This window comes from Triturus cristatus, chromosome 3_1 (genome assembly GCF_964204655.1).
Source record: "Triturus cristatus chromosome 3_1, aTriCri1.1, whole genome shotgun sequence".
Classification (NCBI taxonomy): Eukaryota; Metazoa; Chordata; class Amphibia; order Caudata; family Salamandridae; genus Triturus; species Triturus cristatus.
The window spans coordinates 1,165,677,642-1,165,697,759 of record NC_140583.1 but is presented as its reverse complement, the minus strand read 5'-3'; the positions used below and the strand labels follow the sequence as shown (position 1 = coordinate 1,165,697,759).

Here is a 20,118-nt window from a genome sequence, read left to right as displayed (position 1 = left end):
AAGAAAGTGAGGGCAATGTAAGAGCTGTGCAAGGAAACCATTTTCACGGCCGGGAAATGTTTGTTGAAGTGGACATTTTCTCTACTTTATTTACTTACATTATCAACTAGGTAGTATACCAGGATTGTACCTTGATGTGACTTTACCCCAAGCATACCTGATATGGTGCATCATTGTTATGCCAAGTAGAGTTGTGGTGAGACATTAGTTCTAAAGTAGAAAGAAGCTATCCCCCTTCACAATTCAGGAAGATGTGAGGAACAGTACTTGGAGAACTAAAATTAAGTGTGGATGGGACTCATCATTATTTTTTATCTCAACAACTGCACTTGTGATAAAATGCATTCCTATTTTATAACATACCATTCCCAAGTCTTGTGTGCAGTAGGTATGCAAATACTGCTTGTGAATGTATCACGGTGGTCTAGAGCTGAGCTTTGAAGTCATCACTGCTGCCTCCTCTGAGATCAGCAGCTCTGAAGGAAGTTAGACTGAATGAAGAAAATGCCAGTTGATGTGATGGCTCTCACTGATATTCTGAGGAGAGGCAGCTCTGCACTAACGTGTGCGATGGAAGTAAGCACAAGTAACAAATACTTGTAAAGTTCTCAACACAGACCAACTGGGCAGTATGCATGTATGAAACACAACTGGGGAAGTTTGTATGTATGAAACACAACTGATCTCAATGCAGTTGTGCCAATTCTGTAACAGTGGCAGCAAATAGAGTATCGGCAGCAGCATAGTAAAGCTACCAGGCCTCTTGTACTAATGATAAGGCCAGGTTCATGTGAGGCAGCAAAGAACATTAAAATCTCTGCAATGACTGGTGCGGTGAGACAGGAGGCAGTACAGACACATTTCTGCCACAGAAATCTTTGAAACAGCTCATTTCTGTGATATATTTTGGACAATGCAGGGATGTGGGGATTTCCTTAAAAAACGTTAGTTTAACCTGTGATGCATGGCGCTTCGTAGGGCAGGCTGGAAACACCCATGTCAACAAATAACCTTCCGGCAAGGTAGCACGGCTGCGATGTGGGAATAAAGTGGAGCACAGTATCATACTTGTTCTTCACTAGGGGGTCAAAGGTAAAGTGTTGTGGGACACCGGTATGGTCGGCCTTAGACCACTGGTTGGAACAAGAAGAAACTGCACCAAGAGCAAATATTTCTGGAGCAGACCTCAAAATGGCTGCTGATGGAAAAAATCATAAATTCCTAGAAGGATAGAGGGGACAGTAATCACTTTCCACATGCTTAAGAAGCAAACTTGTGTGATGGAGTCAGAGATAGACCACCTCATCTACAGTAAGGGCGGGGCTTCTCTCCAATGGACCTAGCCACACAGACAATGACAAATCTCGTACCACGTATCAGCCATCATGTGGGTTCTGATACACGCATTAATCATGCTGTTTCTAACTGAATGGTGTTCACACATGAGTTTGTGTTCCTAGTTTCCTAAGGTCAAGCATTGGCTAGGTTTGCACGTACTGCCGTGAAAGTGAGTGTTTTCCGATTCCAATGTGAGCATACGTGTGCATAATCCGACTAATTACAAGGATCAAAATCAGGAGTCATATAGTACTGAATGTACTTCACAAGTCACAAAAGTCTTCTTGACCCACAACGCGCTTTTAGCAACCTAAAAATGAATTGCATAGAGGATGTGGCACCCTCTGTGTGTGTAACAATACAATGCATCAATGACTGGAGAATGCATTTATGGTCAGAAATAATTCAATGAATACTCTCACCCAACTGGAGAGTGAATCTCATTGACAAAGTGGAATGGCAGCAGGTCACACTTTTTGAATGTTTTTCTCGCGTGCTGCTAACCATAGGTTCTCACTGCTATCCCTTTTCTTTGCTGCCTCCTAACTAGTTCCCTTTGCCGGTACGTCACTTCTGTTCAGGACTGAGGCGCACCGGTAAAGTACAGTTTCCTTACACTTTCGGGGCTTATCTGTTTTTGAGAGGACTCTTTCTTCTTCTGCCTTTCCCTGCACTAGAAGCGCAGCTCTTGACTTCAGTACAAGCAAAGTTCAACCTGCATTGTTTGCGGTTCTTTTCGCCTTTTCATAAAGCATTAGACACTATACGGCCATTTTAGAGTTGCATTTGAGCTCCATTCGGAATCGGGAAACTATAGGTACCTATTTAAAAATCTAATTTTTGACAATGCCCTAATGCCCAAAAAACGAATTATGTGAAAAGTTGCTATATAATTCAATAAATATTTGTTACGGTTAAACTCATACACTTTAAAATACAATTAGAATGTGTTGTTGTATGATTTTACATACGTTTATGGTAAAAGTCCGAATTTAGTGGCCGTTTTCTCGGCTGATGTAAATGTACATGTCTAAGAGGGCCCCTTTCGGTAGGGCTTTTATCCGCCCCCTCACCATGAACTCAGCATCAACGGGTAAGTTGACCCAGTGTAATTTCCCTTTAGGGAAATACTGAAGCCAACTCTTATAGTAAAATAAAGGTGTTGACTCTTGTCTAAACCCTTTGTACTGCTGTAAGTAGTAACAAATCCAACCCTGAATACTGAATGCTTCAAAACATTAAGGGCTATTTTATGACCCTGACTTGGAGTTTACCTTCAAGCCTCCTTCAATTTTACATCAAAGAAGGCACTTTCAACATGTCTGGTTTAGATCCACCTGACAATTGCGCATTGAGCCTGCTGTAAAGGCCCTTTTTGGTATCCATGCCAATTATTGCCTCCAAAGTATACCATAAGAATGAAAGGAACAATGGTGGCACCAAAATCAATCAGCGGGCTCTGACGTTATTTAGCGTTTTTCTTAGAAAGTGGGGCCGCAAGTTTTTTTTCAGCCTCATACTCGCATATACGTTTGATATTCATCATTGAGTTCTTGAGAAACAATGCAATAGGACTTGCATTTATGCGAGTTTGAGCTATTGGCGTTGTAAACTGGCAATGCCTTTTATTTTAGTTTTGGTTTTTAAAACATAAATAAATGGCATTGTCATTTACAATGCTAATAGCTTAAACTCTCCCAAATGGGAGACATATTGCATTGCAAATGCTTGTTTTTATAGCAGCCTTTGTGCCTGCTTGGAACATGGTCTGCCTTAAAAAATGCACACATGCAGGTAATGCAAGTATCAGAAATGGAGCCCTGCTGTTTATCGCAGGCCTTCATTCCCGCATTCACAGTCATTTATAGGGGTCACAAAATGCAGCAGGAGGTTTTACGACCTCCTGAGAACGTGCATTTTACGAAGTGACTAATTAGCAAACCAGTTGCATAGCAAAATGAAGCTCAAGTAGAAAAACCATTCTGTGTGTAAAAGAACATTCACAGTTTTCAGACCTGAGCTTTGTACATCAGAACCTAAGTTCTATGTTTTCTTTTGCAGGTGTGACATAGGTGATCTCCTGGTTATGATGATGAGATGCCGTGGAAAGTTGCTCCCATGAACATACGATTGCTTCTGAAACAGGCAAGAAAGCTGGGGGAGAGTGGCACCGCTAGGTCAAAAGACCTAAAGATAAGCAATGCTGGTAGAACAGTTGAAGATGTTATACTGGGCCACAACCAAGATGGCTGTCACTCTCATCGGAAAGCACATTTTTGTGAGAACATGAATTCTTGCAAGTTTGTGAATTCCCACGTGCAAACGTGTGAGGAAATGATGGGAAAATGTCCTGTCACATATGGTTCATAACCCAGAGGTCATCAGGAGGGATGAATGCACTGGGGTCAGTGGACAATGATGCAGTATGGAGCATGAACAATGTTATAGTGGAAACTGAATGAGTGACGGGGACAACTGCGGTCAGCAGTCGGTCGCAGGTAATATGTACATTGGTTGCAGATTTGTGAAGTCTAACCAGGGCAAGGGTCATGCCACTGCTTAAAGTAATTTTTCAGCTTGTTCTTCAATACCACAGTAAAATGAAAACATTCTATGTAGACCTTTAGAACATTCAGTTCTCGTTGTACTACAGCAATAAGGACATTAAAAACTAATAAACATTTTGATGCTTTTCCCACCTCTGAAATGACATTATAACGGAGGGAGGCATGCAGAGTTGACTTGCAGTAAAAATATAGGAAAATTGGGGCATATACTTAGTGTTTATGATAAATATGCGGTACAGCGTATTTTGGCCCCACCATCACAGGTCACAATGCATAATCTAAACGTGCACTTAGCACATGTTTCCTGTGTGACCTAACAACATTAATGAGAAATGTTGTACTTGACATCATTATTGAAGTGCATTCCCTGCAGAATTAGAGAATTCATACCTAACTGTGTGCCTTAACTCATTAAACAAGATTTAGTGTTTAGGTGAGTGAATAGAAACCATCCTCACATATTTAGAATGTGATTACTCTAGAAACAATGATGGATTTATATAATTTGTGAACTAATGTTACATGTACACTATATGTAAATGTAGTTCTTAGTCATATTTACACATGATAATTATTAAAGATTTACCATATATGACATGCAATATGAATAAAATGTACTATAAAAAGTTATATTCAATTGTGTTTTAAAGTGCACACACATATTAAATGTGCACCATTGATTTAATATGTTTAACTTGCCCTTACTAAGACTATTTTCCATTCTGCAAAGCATACTGCTTTACCATTTCTGCTGACATGACTTTTCCCTTGCAGGTATTCACACACATTGTTAGTTTGAGAATAGATACAACACTGTATTAGCAATAGAGAGAGAGCCTGAGAAGAAAACCTTGACGAAAAAACATGAGAGCCAAAATGTAACTGAAGACTCTTATTCAGCAATGTTAGATTTGGCAGGACAATGTCATTTCCATGATTAGTGTGGGCAAATGGTCGATGTTCCAGTTTGTAAAGTGAGAATGGAAAAAGACAATGGATCCCCTGATGATGTGAACAGAGGGGTGTTACCTGAACGATTTTAGTGTGGATAACTGCACTCTACACTGTCTGATGCTGGAGCCTTTTTACTTGGACTTTGAGAGGTTTAGACCTCCATGCTTATTCCCTTTGATTCTTGCTGAGTGTGGCTTAGAATAATACTCCGAATTACCCTGACCCAAGAAGACTCGTGACAGAGCTTCTGCAATGCTCACACCTTCCTTTACTTGCTGTACTTTCTCACATTTTTCTATTTTGCTGCAGTTCCCTGAAAGTTTAGATTCTTTAGACTAATGAACCATCCTCTTAGTTTGGACTTTAACTTAGACAATTCTAGATTTACCCATGTATTGAAGAGAGGGCCAAAACTCTTTTCTGAGCACCAGATTTTAATGTTAATCTTTTGTATTGCTGTGACTGAACTTCTTGTTTGTTTAACACTGGTACGCCTAAACTTCTTTAGGAGGTTAGATTACCCAGTTGTGGTTCTGTATCTTTATAGCATGGTACTGTGATTTGTGTATCTTAATTTGATTGCTAATTTGTAATAAGCCTTTTTAACTGTAGTCATTGAATCCTGGTCCTTATTGTGTAGTCACATGGATTACATTGCTAATTGAAATTGATTGATGAAATGTTAACTCTCCTCACCTAACAGTCAGATAAAATGATACACCGCAGGACATATGGTAAGAGGGTAGGCCCAAAACATTGCATCACAAGCCTAGTTCCACTTGAATACAATCATTGTACATAAAGAGACAAACTATGAAAAAAGCCGTCCACACCGTCCTGACACTTAAAGGTTCTACCCCGTAGAACAATGGAGGTTCTTCAACTGTCAAATATTTTTTAGGTGTTTGTTCTTTCGCTTGTCCATAATAACCATAAAAGTCAAGCTGCCTTTTAAGTTGACATTGTCAATGCCTCCTTTTTAAAAAAAAATACTTTCCATGATGTATGTGAGAAGAAGTTCATTGCAATTTGTTTATATGAATAGACTATATTCAACAGCTTATTACAGAATCTTTGGTAATGCTTTACCACACGCTACATTACTTTCTCAATACATTTATCCATAATCTAGTGGGTGATATGAAAGATTTAAATGTAATAAATCTATTGATGGATGCATTAATATATGCATCTCAAAAGTTCCTAATTATGCAGCAAAGGATCAAACTAGGTAATTGAGTTGAAAAGGGGAAAAAACAGGGAGCAATGGACCCCTGTTTAAGCCCATTGTCCCTCTTATTTTGCCTAAGTTAATTGTTCAAACTACCAAGCTGAATGTGAGTTAACTTTTCATCATGTAATGAGGTCAACATCTGAAATGAATGGGATGAAATTCCCAATTTAAAAAGCCTCAGTCTGGACTTTGCTTTATCAATTTTATCAAAAACAATCATGAAAATGATGTAGGTTGTAGTGTCTTATACATGTGTATAGTGGAACCCTTCTGGTCCCTGATGGACTCCGTACAAATAAAGTAATCATTTGGGTGTGTCTGGGTGTGGTTAATAAAGTTGACCCTGCTCCCCATGCTAACATTCCAGCCTTAGGTGCCAGGCCGGGGCATCCTAGGTCCGGTTTCGGGGCTTCATCTCTCATCAGCCATGCTAGCTTGACTCCAGAGGTATGGAGAACACGGGACCCATGTCTGGGCATATCCGTCCCACTCGAGATGACAAATGCAAAAAGAACAATTGATGGACAGAATGTTGAACAATGTCAAACATTCACACCAGTACAGAGATCTGGGCCTAAATCCCTTGTTGTTTTGCTCCCCATGCCATTACAGTTTAAACCCAAACATATGCAAATCAGGCTTGAACCTGCTCGCCATTGGAACAGTCCAGCCCGAACTTCCAGGCCAGGCTTTTTCTGCACCAGAAACTATCCTCCTGAGACTGGTTTCGGCGTTTCACCCCTCATCAGTCAGGCTAGCTTTACTCCAGTGGCATGGAGAGCACGGGACCCACTAATGAAAGCCTATGGTTGGGTCTTAGAGATGGTGTGAATGGAGAAGGTCCAAGATGAAGCCGATGGCGCGGGAGCCTGCTTTCGACAGCAGGAAGTCCCACAGGTGGTTATGATGCTGCAATGTTTTTGAAACTGCTGCTTCCATTCCATACCACCAAAAAAAGAATATTGGTGCCAGATGGACTGCCTGGATTAAAACATTTGATGACTTCATTGAGGTGTGAGAAGAAACAAATGACATGAAGATCATTAAATACTTAGAACCTTGCAGGTGATGGTGTGAAAGAAGCAATAAAGAAAATGCCACAAGCTGATGAAATATCTTACCTACAGATTGAAGCGGCATTAGGAATCAAGTTCAATCCAATGCCGAACGTCGACTATGAATGGTACATTTTTATGCAGGCTAGACAGAAAGTTGGAGAAATGATGGATGAGTTTGCTGAAAGACTTGAGGCCCTCATCAAACATTGAAGGTTAAATGAGTTCAATGAAAAAGAAGCTATCCATCTCAGAGTCACCAATGGTTGCCTTGTATACTAATTCAGAAGGTGTATGCTGCGTGAGACTCTCAATCAAAATGAAGTACTCATGGCTTCGAGTGCAGGAGAATGTGCACAACGACAAGCTGCTGATATGGAAGCCAGAGTAGCCCAGACTGAATCAGCATTAAATATGAAATGTAAGCAGAGACACAAGGTTGGGGGGCATAAAGTGATGTCTCGGAGGAAGAAGAAATTGTGTTTCAGATGCAGATTCTCCTTTACGCATGAAGGTAAATGTCCCGCCATTGGACAAATATGCAATGGCTCCTGGAAACAAAATCATTTTGTAACTGTGTGCAAAGCGAAAGAGAAAATGACTGCATAACATCAAGAAGAGAAAATGGACGCCCGAAAGTTTCTGACATTCTCTAGCCATGCCCACAAGACCAAGTGGTGATACCAGTTGAGGCAAGCGGAAACTGCACGTAGACTATTGTCATCAATTTTATCCTCCAAAAGTTCCTAAACGTCTCCAACGAGAGACAGTGAAGAAGATGGCTGTGTGATGATGGTGTCAACTGGTGAACGTTGGGAGCACATGAGTTTGGTTTCTTGCAGAGAAGAGTATACGTCCAAGAGAGTTTGCCACTTGAAACAACAACATTCCTATGGACACTGTCCTAAAATTACCTTAAACGTGAATGGTCGTTCCATACCTTTTATCATCAATAGTGGTGCATCAATACATATCATACAGGCAGAAAAGTACAATGAACTGTCACCGGTCCCTCATCTCTCACCTTCAAAGACAAAAGTATACACGCCACTGCAAAGTCAAGGATCATTTGTAGTGACCATGAGACCCAAGAAGACAAAGGTACAAGCATAGATTAATGTTCTTAAAGGTACTTCGTCATTTGCATGTTTTCTCAGATCCAGTACTACTACAGTAATGGGTCTGATTTCCATCAACTAGAACATAAATGCTCATGCTGACATAGTGAGTCAGTTCCCATCATTCTTTCATGGACTGAGAAACCTTAAGATCATGAAAGTGCAACTGCATATCAATGTGGACATTCACCTTGTTGCTCAACGACATTGACATTTTGCTTTTCATCTGCAGGAAGCTTCGGAGAAAGAACTGGAAATGTTGTTAAAGCATGATATAACTGAATGCTCTACCTGTCCGAAGACATGGGTTTCACGCATAGTGGTGGTGCCCAAAAAGGACAGTGGAAGTTCCATGCGCTTCTGCATCGCCAAACTAACAAGGCCATTGAGAAAGAACGACATCCAAGTCCGCACATTGCAGATATGATTGCACAGCTGAATGGTGCCAAAGTCTTTTCTCGTCTTGATCTGCACAAAGGGTATCATCAACTTTAACTAGAGGGAAATTGCAGGTACATCACAACCTCCTGAACCCATATTGGCTTGTTCAGTTATAAGAGACTAGGTTTGGGGGTGTTGTCAGCTGCAGACCTTTTTCAAGATGTCACTTGATGTATAATACAGCATGTCACCCATGCTTTCAATTATAGTGGTGATATACTCGTATTTGGGGCCACTCGAAAAGAACATGACAAAGCCCTGACACAAGTATGCCACTTGCTAGCTGATGCCGGTCTCACTTTGAAGGCAGAAAAGTGTGAGTTTCATGAAACAAGTTCTTTGGGCATATTTTCTCGGAAAAGGTGATGACACCTGATCCGGCTAAGATGCAAGTCTTGTTGTCCAGTACTCCACCCCAAAATACTGCAATCCTTTCTTGGCATGGCCAGTTACTGTTCCATGTATATTTATGATTATACAACTGGTGTTCAAGTATGTATGCACCTGACTAACTGCGTGCACAGCTGTGTATATCAAACAGTGTTTTTAACAATCTTTACCTAATAATAACACAAATTATGACCACATAGTCAATCAACATTTCTTTTAGTTTCCGTTGTTATTCATTCGCATATATGATTATGATGAATCATTCATGATAATACCATCACATTCACATCAATATATTCAAAAAGCGACCAAAAATGCAAGATATAAAATCATATGAATCATGAATACATTCTTCATTTTTGATGCGTCCCCGTCTTATTCATGTGGTGCCCTATGCATTTCGGGACACGTGGTCCCTTCTTCAGGGGCCTCTGAAACATAATTGAAATGAAACCAAATCATAAAACAGTACCTATATTCAAACCATCACTGACTACCAACAACTTTCTACAACCCCTCAGGTCAATTGCAGAGCTCATGCACATCCTAAGCCGTGTTAAGAGGTAACTCACACTAGTAGTGACCACACTTCCTAGTACAGAAAAATATACCAACATAAACCAGCCATCTGTTTACCAGTGAACCAGAGTAGTTCAAACACCACTGTGATTTCTCTATACCTAGATATAGCCAAAACATGCTTCTCTTATGCTTAATGTTTAGGGGAGTTCAACACATTACAAATACTCACTGCCAAGAGACGGAGGGAATGCAAGGTAATCCTTAAGGAAGTAGACTCACTTACTGGTAATCCAAAAGATACAGATGTCAAACGTCGTAAGCCTCATTATTAATTCATCTGCTCGTCAACCATGTGTGTGCCCGACACGTCATACCTTAAAAGTCCGCTGTGTTTTTCACGAATAGATCACCACTATTGGACCTGCATAAAAGACAGACCAATGAATATTCAGCACTCGGATTCTTAGCCCCGCAGCATCACGCAATGGAATCATCCGTGAATCGCCATAACAGATTTAAGCGGTTCGAGATTTCGAACCTTACCTCCCGGGTTCTTTTCAGAGTTGTCTATCACTGGTGATACGTCCCTTATCTTCCTGTGCACTCCCAGCACAGAATGCACATGCAGTTTATTTCTGTTACCGCGGAACACAGTGTTTATTATGAACTAGCTCCGCCCTATTTCACACCATGCTGTTATTCCAATGCTCTATTGCAGCCATCTTAACGCTATGTTTTTTCCTCATTCGCTCTACTTATGTTTAAGTTCTCTAGATTCTACTAGTTATTATACAACGATACTCCACCATATAGGCATAAAGGAAACCACATAATACCTACACTTTAACTTACTGTGGTATAGCTGCGAGTGGACTTAATCCATGTTTCTTATGACAGCCATCATTATTGTAATGATTTGTAATTATTTGGGTGTGTCTGTGTGTGGTTTCTGAAGTTAATGACAATGCATACAGTTAGTTAAAAGTTGCACTCTGAAGAATAAAGACGTGCACTACAAAGCTTTGTGTGTGGTGTGATCATTTGCATGCTACCAGACAGGGGAGGTCACTACATAGGTCATGAATAACCTTTACTTTTTTAATGTTAGCACGCTTCTGGATAAGAAGTTGGAGTGCTAAAGAAGATTTGGCCTAGGCCAAAGTCATCTAAATTGTGTCTGTTATTTTGGTATCATTCCATTTTGCTCAACAAACTCCTTCAGGATGAACAAAAAATATTTAGCAAAGTGCACTGCAGAAGCCTCCAGGGAACAACACTCGCCAGGCAGAAAACCTTTGTACATCAAAGCAGAAGACCACACCAAGCATGGACAGCAAAAATGCAAAAAGGATTGTTTGACATCCAAAAGCAACATAATACCTTGCCCTCACACCAAGCTTTGCTTCCACCAGCACTGTAGTGGAATAAAGATGTCACGTAGTCCATGTATTAAGCAGGTAGTTTTATTCAATTAAGATGTTAATAAGTAGAGCCCCATCAGGAGCAGCATTCCTGCTGCTCAGCCCATACTCCAACTGACACTCCACATCCAGGCATCCACACATTCCATTACATCACCATGCACAGTAACATTCCACAGCACATTCACACTGGCTGAGCAGCAGGTATAACACATCTCCTTCTCTTTATACAAATGACAAAGAATCCCTAGAAAGAATAACATTAAAAATAGTGCATGCAAAGGATGACAATAAAACTATTACATGCAACACGATGACATCAGAACAAAGGCAAGCAAATAATCATTGTAGCAGAGTGACAATGCGAAAGCATGCAGATAAAAGATGGAAACATGCATGTGTACAACAATTAAAAAAAATAATCCAAGCAAAGAAAACCATAAATATAATAATAGGAATATACACACAACATCTACCTTTTTAACCAAACCAAGAAAACGCACACACTAACACACCACAAAACACAAACCAAACCCAAATACCAAAAACAAGCTGGCTGGCCAGGCCAACAAGAAAGTGGCACGAAGGGTACCAACTGTGTTGCTCGGTAGGGAACCATACAAACAAGAGCAATAATAAAAAAAATTAGAAAATGGGGAAAATCATTCCACACCGAAACAAACGGCAAAGACGGTGCCCTCCACTCTTACCCGTAGTAAGGGTGGTACGTGTAGAACACGACTCCACACAAAACATATGGCATGAAACTTGCCCTACACCCAAACCCAAAGTTGAGGTGGTAAGTGTGGAAAGACGCTCCACACGGAACATGTAAAAGTGCATAAATCTACACCAAACAATTAGTAAGAGAACACAGTAATCACTAGCAAAAACAATCACTCTTCAAAAAAATCTAGCTTCTCATCAGCCCTTAACCCAAACCTGAAGTAAGGGCGGTAAGTGTGCAACAAGGCTCCACACCAAACATTAAAAAAACTCTTCAAGCAAACATCAGGGGGCTAACACAACCCTTCACCCTAAACAAAGTGAGAAAGAAATAAGACCTCACAGACATAATTTGGCTTAAACCTTGCTCTTCACCCTCACCCTGTAGGTAGGGTGGAACATCCAAAGTCAAAGCAGCCCTTAACAACTGCAGCAAAAACCAAAAGAAACAAGGATTGTGAGCACAGCACTATACAACCACTGCAACTCAACGAACAACACAAGAAAAACACAACCCCCTTCACAACATCATGAAATCTAAAGCTAGAGATTCCCTCTCTGAAATGAAAAACAGCATTCTCCCAACGTATCAATTAAAATACACTGTGCAAAACCTCCAAAATCTGCTGGAGTAGAAAACTCTCAAATGTACCTTTCCCCAACACGCTAAGAAAGACTTAAAACTACACCCAAGATGTGAACCACCCACACATCCCAAAAACTGGTGAAAAAGTATGCTACTGTAATGATCTAAAAATTCATTAGAAGAGAATGGGAAAACAAAACAATGCAACAACTTCCCCACAAGACAACCTAGGCAGATTCCTCAGGAAATGTTATCCAAAATAGCAGGTTTACGCTGAGTTGACTCCTTGAAATGTCAACGCATGCAGAACACCAAGGAAAGTTAATGTTAATGATGGTATTGCCGAGCTGCTGACTGGACACTCACCGGCATACGTATGAGCTAATAATCCAAAACTGTCCAAACGGGAAGGATCGCTCACCGGAAAATGCAGGCACTACAGGAAACTCAGGCGGGAGACTTGCTCAGCTTCATGAGGGATACATTTACACCCAAACACAACGTGATGAGGGAACACAATCAAGCGGCATCCATGACAAAGGATGCCAGGAGTAGATGGCGGCACGCAAAACGACGTAAAGCCCGGTGGCTCGAGGCACGTATGATCTGCACAGCGAAGGACTCGACGTAGTAGCTGCTCAAGACTCTGCGAGCTGCTGAAGGTCCGGCTCACACTGGACAGAAGAGATGGGAAGAGGCAGTTGGAACAGGTGAGCCAATGGATTTTAACAGTTTGAAAAACACGCACAGCGGTTGAAAATTGCGATAGAAGTGAGGAGTGAAAATATTTACCGCAGTAGCACTAACCACTGCACCATTTGACACCACAAAGTCTGTTCAAGGAAAACACATAGACGGGTGGAAAAAACTCTTCCCCCTCGTTGCACCTCCCCAGTCGTTCTTTCCCAGAAGGAGTGAGGGGACTCTTCCGTCTAGTTGCCTTTTCGCGACACGGAGACGGGGGCTCCTTTACATTGATACACTTCCGAACACTAACTCGGGACTCCTGTTACTCGATGCTCTTATTGACAGGGACACTGTGGGCTCCTCTTGTAAGTGGCACTTCAGAACACGGACTCGGGGACTCCTCTTACTTGTAGCTTAAGGTGGCAAAACTCCCCAGGGAAGAAGATCAGTTTTAGCTGTGCAGCGAAAACAGGTAGCACGCAGATGACAAGACAGTTGCCCAAATCCACACAATGCTGGAGACACAATTTGACTTGTGACAGATACACAGCTGGACGTCCCGAATCGTAATTGTAGCAGACCGGTAACAGGTCCAAGGAGGGACAGCTTGAATCACCACAGCTCTATCCCAAAGAAGAGCAGGAAGACACAGCAGGAACTGGCACGTCCGGGTTGGGGCCAACCAATCTTAAGGTCACTGGTGGGGCTCAGGGCTGCCAGAAAGCTATAACACAGGTTGCACTTAGTTTCTGAAGAAAGTTCTTCATTCAGGATTTACTTCAGGCTTCAAGAAGATCATCTTTTACAAAGACTCAGGTTCCATATAGTTCTCTCACGCAGGTTCTTTACAAATCGTCGCCAAAATATGTAGTGGAATGAAGATGTCACGTAGTCCATGTATTAAGCAGGTAGTTTTATTCAAGTAAGATGGTAACAAGTAGAGCCCCACCAACAGCATGCCTTCCTGCTGCTCAGCCCATACTCCAACTGACACTCCACATCCAGGAATCCACACATTCCATTACATCACCATGCACACCAACATTCCACAGCACATTCACACTGGCTGAGCAGCAGGTATAACAAGCACCCCTCTGCAAGCTTGTATATATTTCAACTTAAAAGTAATATTGACACAGAAGACACAAGCTAGCTGATCAGGCTAGACTAAAACAATTAGATCCAAACTCCATTTAATTTAGACACGTCAGTCATTTACTTACACCAGTCACACCTTACTCCTAATTGAGAACAGTAAGTGACAGCCCCTTCACACATATCCCGAGCCTAAGATCTACCTACCCAAAACTATACATTCAACTGACATACCATGACTTGGTTAAACTGAAACAAATGCCTGCCACTATTGCTGAATCTCCAACTGACCCATTGGATTTTCAATTAACCCATGCTCAGTAAACATATTCCCAACCTTTCCCCTGGCATTGCCAGCTTTCATCCCAGGCAGAGCAGTGATCAATTCAAAGCTCTTTGTCAGAGACCTCATCATTAAACGAAACATTTCCAGTGTAAAGTAAATACTTAGAAAGCAAGAACTGGCTGAAACGGAGACAGCAAAATATAGATCATTAGCACAGGCCCACATTTGGTAGAGCTCGTTGAAAAAGCAGCCTTCACACAAATCTCTGACTTCCTTGAAAAAGACTCCAACTCCTCTGTCAGACTCGTGGTTAAATCAACACACTGCTGTCTGGAGTTGTCATTCAGAGAAGCTGAATTAGGAGTTTTCTCAGGCAGGAAATTACACCTATTAGCAACTATTGTTACAGATTAAAGGCCTCTTACTAGAGATAAAAGCAGAGTTAAACAAAAACGAAAAAATCAGTTTTCATCATTAAATAGTCCTGGGCGGTTTCAATATAAGATAAAAGCAGAGGGTAATGGATGGGACTGGAAGAATAAGAAGGGAATAGAATCAGTAGATCTGAAGGTAAGTTAACATGTGTATAGACAATTAGACATCTACAAAATGTTTGTTTTGCTTAAAGGTCAGGGAAGAGCTGGGTTATGACTGAACAAAATAAGAACTACAAAATGTGTTCCATGCTGCTATCCTAGCCAAAAAATGGAAGCAGGGTAAAGTCTCATTTTGCCATGTTGTCTCTATTTACCATGATATGTCAGTCACTGCTAATAATGAAAGCGAAGGTTGTCTGGGAAGAAATTCTAAAAGCTTGGAAGGATTCATGTAAAGTAGAAAGAGCAAGGGTTTCTGGGATCTATAAATAGTGGTGCGCTTGCATGGTGGAGTGAGGAAAGAAGGGTAATCCGAGGCAGTCCAAACTTCTCTTACACTTTCATGGCAGCAAGAGATCAATTGCTTTGTCTGACAATTGCGTTGTCTCACACTCGCATGTGCAGGGTGACAGTCTGGCTAGGTTTTGAGCCACAACCTGAATATGGCTCCCCTTACTGGAAGATGTCCGCCTTTGTGAGCCTTCTGGATCATGAGAGGGCTGTTAGGGGTGACCCGTTACTCCAAATATTTGCATCCCTTTGGTCTAGCAAGAGTAGTTGGCACCTAAATCTTTTAAAGATAGTTTAGTTTTGGCTCAGGTTGCCAACATTGATTGCTTTTTCAATTTTTTCCTAGTTCCTGGGTGTATTTGTTCAGCAGTATCCTTGCCTTTAAAAAAGTGCATGGCTACTGCTCATGCCGCCAGTTCCATGTCTTGCCCTTTTGCCATCCTTTTAAACATCTAACACCACCTCTGCCTGGCGTGTGTTGCAATATGAATTACTGGGCCTTCCCTTTATGGTCAGGCTGCTGCTGTGTAGCTGCCTATATATTTTAGTTCTCGTTACAGTTGCACACATGAAACCCTTTCCCAGCCAACTGCCAGGCACTGCATTCCATGCCATTATAACCACACCTTGTGATCCTCATGATCAATATGAAAAAAACACTTGCCACATAAGCCTAAATCAAAACAACATCCTTCCAAGCACACACCCTACATGATGTAGCTTGCCATCTGTATGGGTATGTGCTTCATTGCCCCCATAGGGTTAGTAAGAGCTATACAAAATGCTACTATTCAATACAATCAACTCCAATTGCAATCTGAGGTAACCACAAGGATACTAGATTCCAAAGGCATGGCTGCCTTCCTCCTCCTTATCAGCCTGCAACACCCTTGACTATCAACTACTGTTCCATAGGCTGGTTGACACAGGAACCCAAGGCCCCATTCTAAAACGGATTACTACAGACCTTGTAGAAGGTGTAAAATAATAACACCCTCTATTCCGACGGGCACTATTTACTTACCAAGTAGTTGTCTCCCAAGGGTCAAAGATCACCCTTTGCTTTGCATTTATAGCTGCCCCCTCTTACACCTAGAACATAAGATCTAGACATTTATCTGTTGCTCTATGAAGTCGAAGTTTAAGTCTAATGTATGTAGAGTGTTAGTGGCCATTCGAATTTATTCATAGTACTTAATGTGCTTTAATATGGTGTATACTGTAAAGAAATGGGATTCATTTTGATGCACATTATATGTTAATAAGATTAGTGAATTTTATGTGTATTTAATGATTTTTAAATGTTGTATTGATATATTTAGCCCGAAATAGGCAAATATAAAATAGGATAAAAAATGAAGGAAACAACAGTAGCAAGTATCTTGGAAAATACGGTCCTTCGAATGTTATAATCCCAATGAACACAGGCGGCCAGGTTCCACCTATAGCTCACACTCGTTTGCCTGTTCTATTTTTATGCAGAGTAGGATCACACTGTGCTGTTTCAGCAGCCCTTGGTACAAGCAGAAAATACATATTTAAGGATTATGGTGCATTCAACGGTGTTAAATTGATGGTTCTGTATTAGACAACAACAGCAGCCCTGGTTTGTATGGGCTGCCTGACTTCAGTTTCTTCAAATGCGGGATTCGGGTGTGTGCACAAATATGTAGACATCTTGGTCTATGACGCACAAAGGGTGGCCATGGATGACTGGGCCGATTTTTGTGCTGACCGGGCTGCTGCATTTGCAAGGGAGAGATGTCCTGACCCATGATTCCTGCACTGACAGTATTCAACTTTATATTGTTTCATGAGAAAGGAAAGATTCTTGGGCATAAAGAAAACTGATGGCAGTGCTTAATTTCCTGTTCACTTCGCCTATCCACCATGTCTATTCAGATTCCTTGATGTCTTTTTTCTCTGTCATATTAAAGTGATATCACAGGTCAAATAATCTGCTTAATAAACAGCTTGCACATAATTGGTGGTGGTTGCAGGTAGTGGGCGCCAGCACTCGTTTTTGAAAACCCTGTCTTTTCTTCCATCAGTCTTAGACTAAGAGATAGAAAGACAGATAAGGGAGAAAGATAAACAAAGAGAAAGATAGGGAACATTGATGGCTGAAGAAAGAATAGATGAGCAAGAACTTATAGGAGTGACACGAAGAGAAAGGATGGTGGAAGAAAGAGGCATATAATAGCATCTACCCTAGGTATTCTTGGCATTCATTAATCTCGGCATTCATCAGCACCAACATTAGTCTCCTAAGAAAACCTTTGGGCACCTGTACATATTTTTGTCACAAAACAAACCGAAGCAGATAATCAACATAGCTGTTTGTTCCTCAGCCCTCTAGTTGTGATTTTGAGAAACAACTTTTTGCTCTTACAGGACCTGAAAAATGTAGGAATGCAAATAAGTCCAGTATCGACATGGTCCAGTATTTTACACAACTACAAAATTACTTTTTTTTTTTTTTTAAATGAAATCAGATTTTTATAAACTCCACAATACAAAAAATCAAAACGGTTCTAGGTTTCAACTAACCATGCATCAAATGCTATGTTTGTTGACGTTTTTCAACCATGCTAGACTTAAGTAACCAATATCAAGCAGTGATTAACATTTTTTTGGGATCTGTGTTTCTTTACTAAAAGAGTAAATTTACCTGCGAAGAGGTCAGTGCTTCTTTCTTTGTAGGTGAAACACGTGTTTGCACTTGGTGGGAGTTCAATAATATGTAGTATCTGCACGAACAGCAAGCAGTGTTGTCAATATTAGAGAAGCGGCATCAGACTCTACAAAGCTACTCTGAAGTCCAGGATATGAATGCGTTGTAAACTTTGAATTTGCCAATTTGCAAGGTGCATATACAATTACACAAATCTGCACGTCTGTGTCAAGGATCAACAGGAGGTGACTCGAATTGCTGTGATTATCTTCTTCTAGAAGTTGTTTTTTTGTATTCCTATTGGTTGACTGAATAACTAGATAAAAGGCTATTACATTTTCTTCTCTAGGTCCTCACTTCCTCTTAAATCACTTTTCCTGATGGATGAAGCAGTAAAGACTGTGTTTAGTAGCACTATCTTCAGACCGCCCACACTACAGTTTAAGGGCCTGATTTATTTATTAGCGGAGAGGGTACTCCTTCGCAAAGGCAATGGAGTTCTGTCCCCGCCAATATAGTGCTCTACTTGCCGCATTTACATGTGGGAGGACCTTAGGGTTAATCATGGGGTAGGCTACTCTATCTCCATCCTGATTGATCCCCTCCAACCGCCCTGGGGAGTAAGGGCGTCAGAGAAATAGCTACATGTCCACTCACACAATTTAAATGGGCGGGAATGTAGTCATTTTGTTTTTTTACAGTATCTCACTTCTAGGTAAAACCTGGCAGAAAGAAACAGCACAATCATTAGAATGCTCCCCCTGCCATAGAAGAATATTCCCATGGCAAGGGGACCACTATAGTTTCTCTTTGAAAAAAGAAAATCCTGTTTCAGGATTTTTTACTTGAAAAGAAAAATGAAACACTCTGTGCAACAGGGCGGCATCCAGATGATGCAGCCCCTCAGCAGAGAGTAAAATGCACTGTTATCATGAAGGTTACTGGCAATGCTTTTATAAATGACTGACAGTCATTTATAAATCGGGCGGGTGGTCCTGGCAGACCCTGTGGCGATCTGATAGGATTGAAATCAGGCCCTACATCAGCTGCAACATGTTGAGTCCATCTTTTCGACATTCCTATAGCACCCGGGGGTGGATTGGAAGGAGGTGGGGGATATTAGCTTATTTCATAAACATTCATACTGCAGTATCTATCATATTGTAGCCTTTTTGCATATTGTCTATGTTGGCCCTTTTCTGTTGACCATAAAATGCCATCATTCAAAAGTCTGTTGCTTGCTGGTATTTGGTTGTGTAGGGACAGTAGAAATGTTTTCTAATATTTAGTTGAGACCTGGCTTGTGTGGATCAGTGGCAAAGTAAGATGCATTTGATCTTGGTTTGATTTGGGCTCAGCGCTGACTACGAGCGTTGTCGCCTTGCTGCTGATTTTAGAATTGAATGTTTAAACTGTTTTTACAAAAACGATATTGCTGCTAAAATTGAAGGAATCAGTATTTTCAACTGTTTTAAAAACTATATTGCTGCTAATATAGAAGGAAACTGAACGTTAGTGCCTACCTGTTTGTTTGCCATTGTCCCGCTAACCACATTGCCCGTCTGTTAGAGCGGACCCGTGTAGCGGTTACCGTTCTAGTCTTTCTTATTTGCACTCCCCTTCCGGCTACAAATTACCGGATGCTGCGACCGCACAGCGGGCACGCCGGCGGCGCGCCAAAGGCAAGCCCATCTGCACCTGGAGCACGACCAGCGCCAGAACCCCCTCTCAAATCTCTAGGCTAGCATATACACGTGATGAGCTTCTGAGCCTCAATCTCGGTGAGTGCCCTACATTGAAAGTAAAGATAGATTCTAAAAATATCCCCCAGGTGCATTGTTATCGGTGCAGAGCTAAGCCAAGCTCCTCTAATACGTATAGGCCTAGGGAAGATATACAGCTGAATAATACCAGGATGTTCAATGTTATGCAGGAAGGGTCGGCCTTGTACCCCAATGTTCAAAATAAAAAATCGACCACTTATAGCCCAAAATCTATTAACTGTGTCCTGATCAATGTCAGGTCAGTAATAAAACACAAAAATGACCAGGAGTGTCTTATACAACTTGAAAATCCAGATTTGATTTTTTTAACGGAAACGTGGGCAAATGACACGAGTAATCCTGACTGGAATTAT

General features: G+C 41.2%; 1 protein-coding gene across 14 annotated transcripts in view; it reads right to left on the bottom strand.

Annotated features, from left to right (window-relative positions):
• The window catches only part of PKNOX2 (PBX/knotted 1 homeobox 2), a 3,737,380-nt gene that overhangs the window by 2,731,795 nt on the left and 985,467 nt on the right, over window positions 1–20,118 (bottom strand). The window contains exon 1 of one of the 14 annotated variants that reach the window (XM_085646089.1): window positions 9,903–10,018. The exons of the other annotated variants lie outside the window; for them this stretch is intronic. The gene's annotated coding sequence lies outside the window, so the exon portion shown is untranslated. Of the gene's footprint in view, window positions 1–9,902; window positions 10,019–20,118 lie in introns of those variants that run through there. 14 annotated transcript variants of the gene reach the window in all.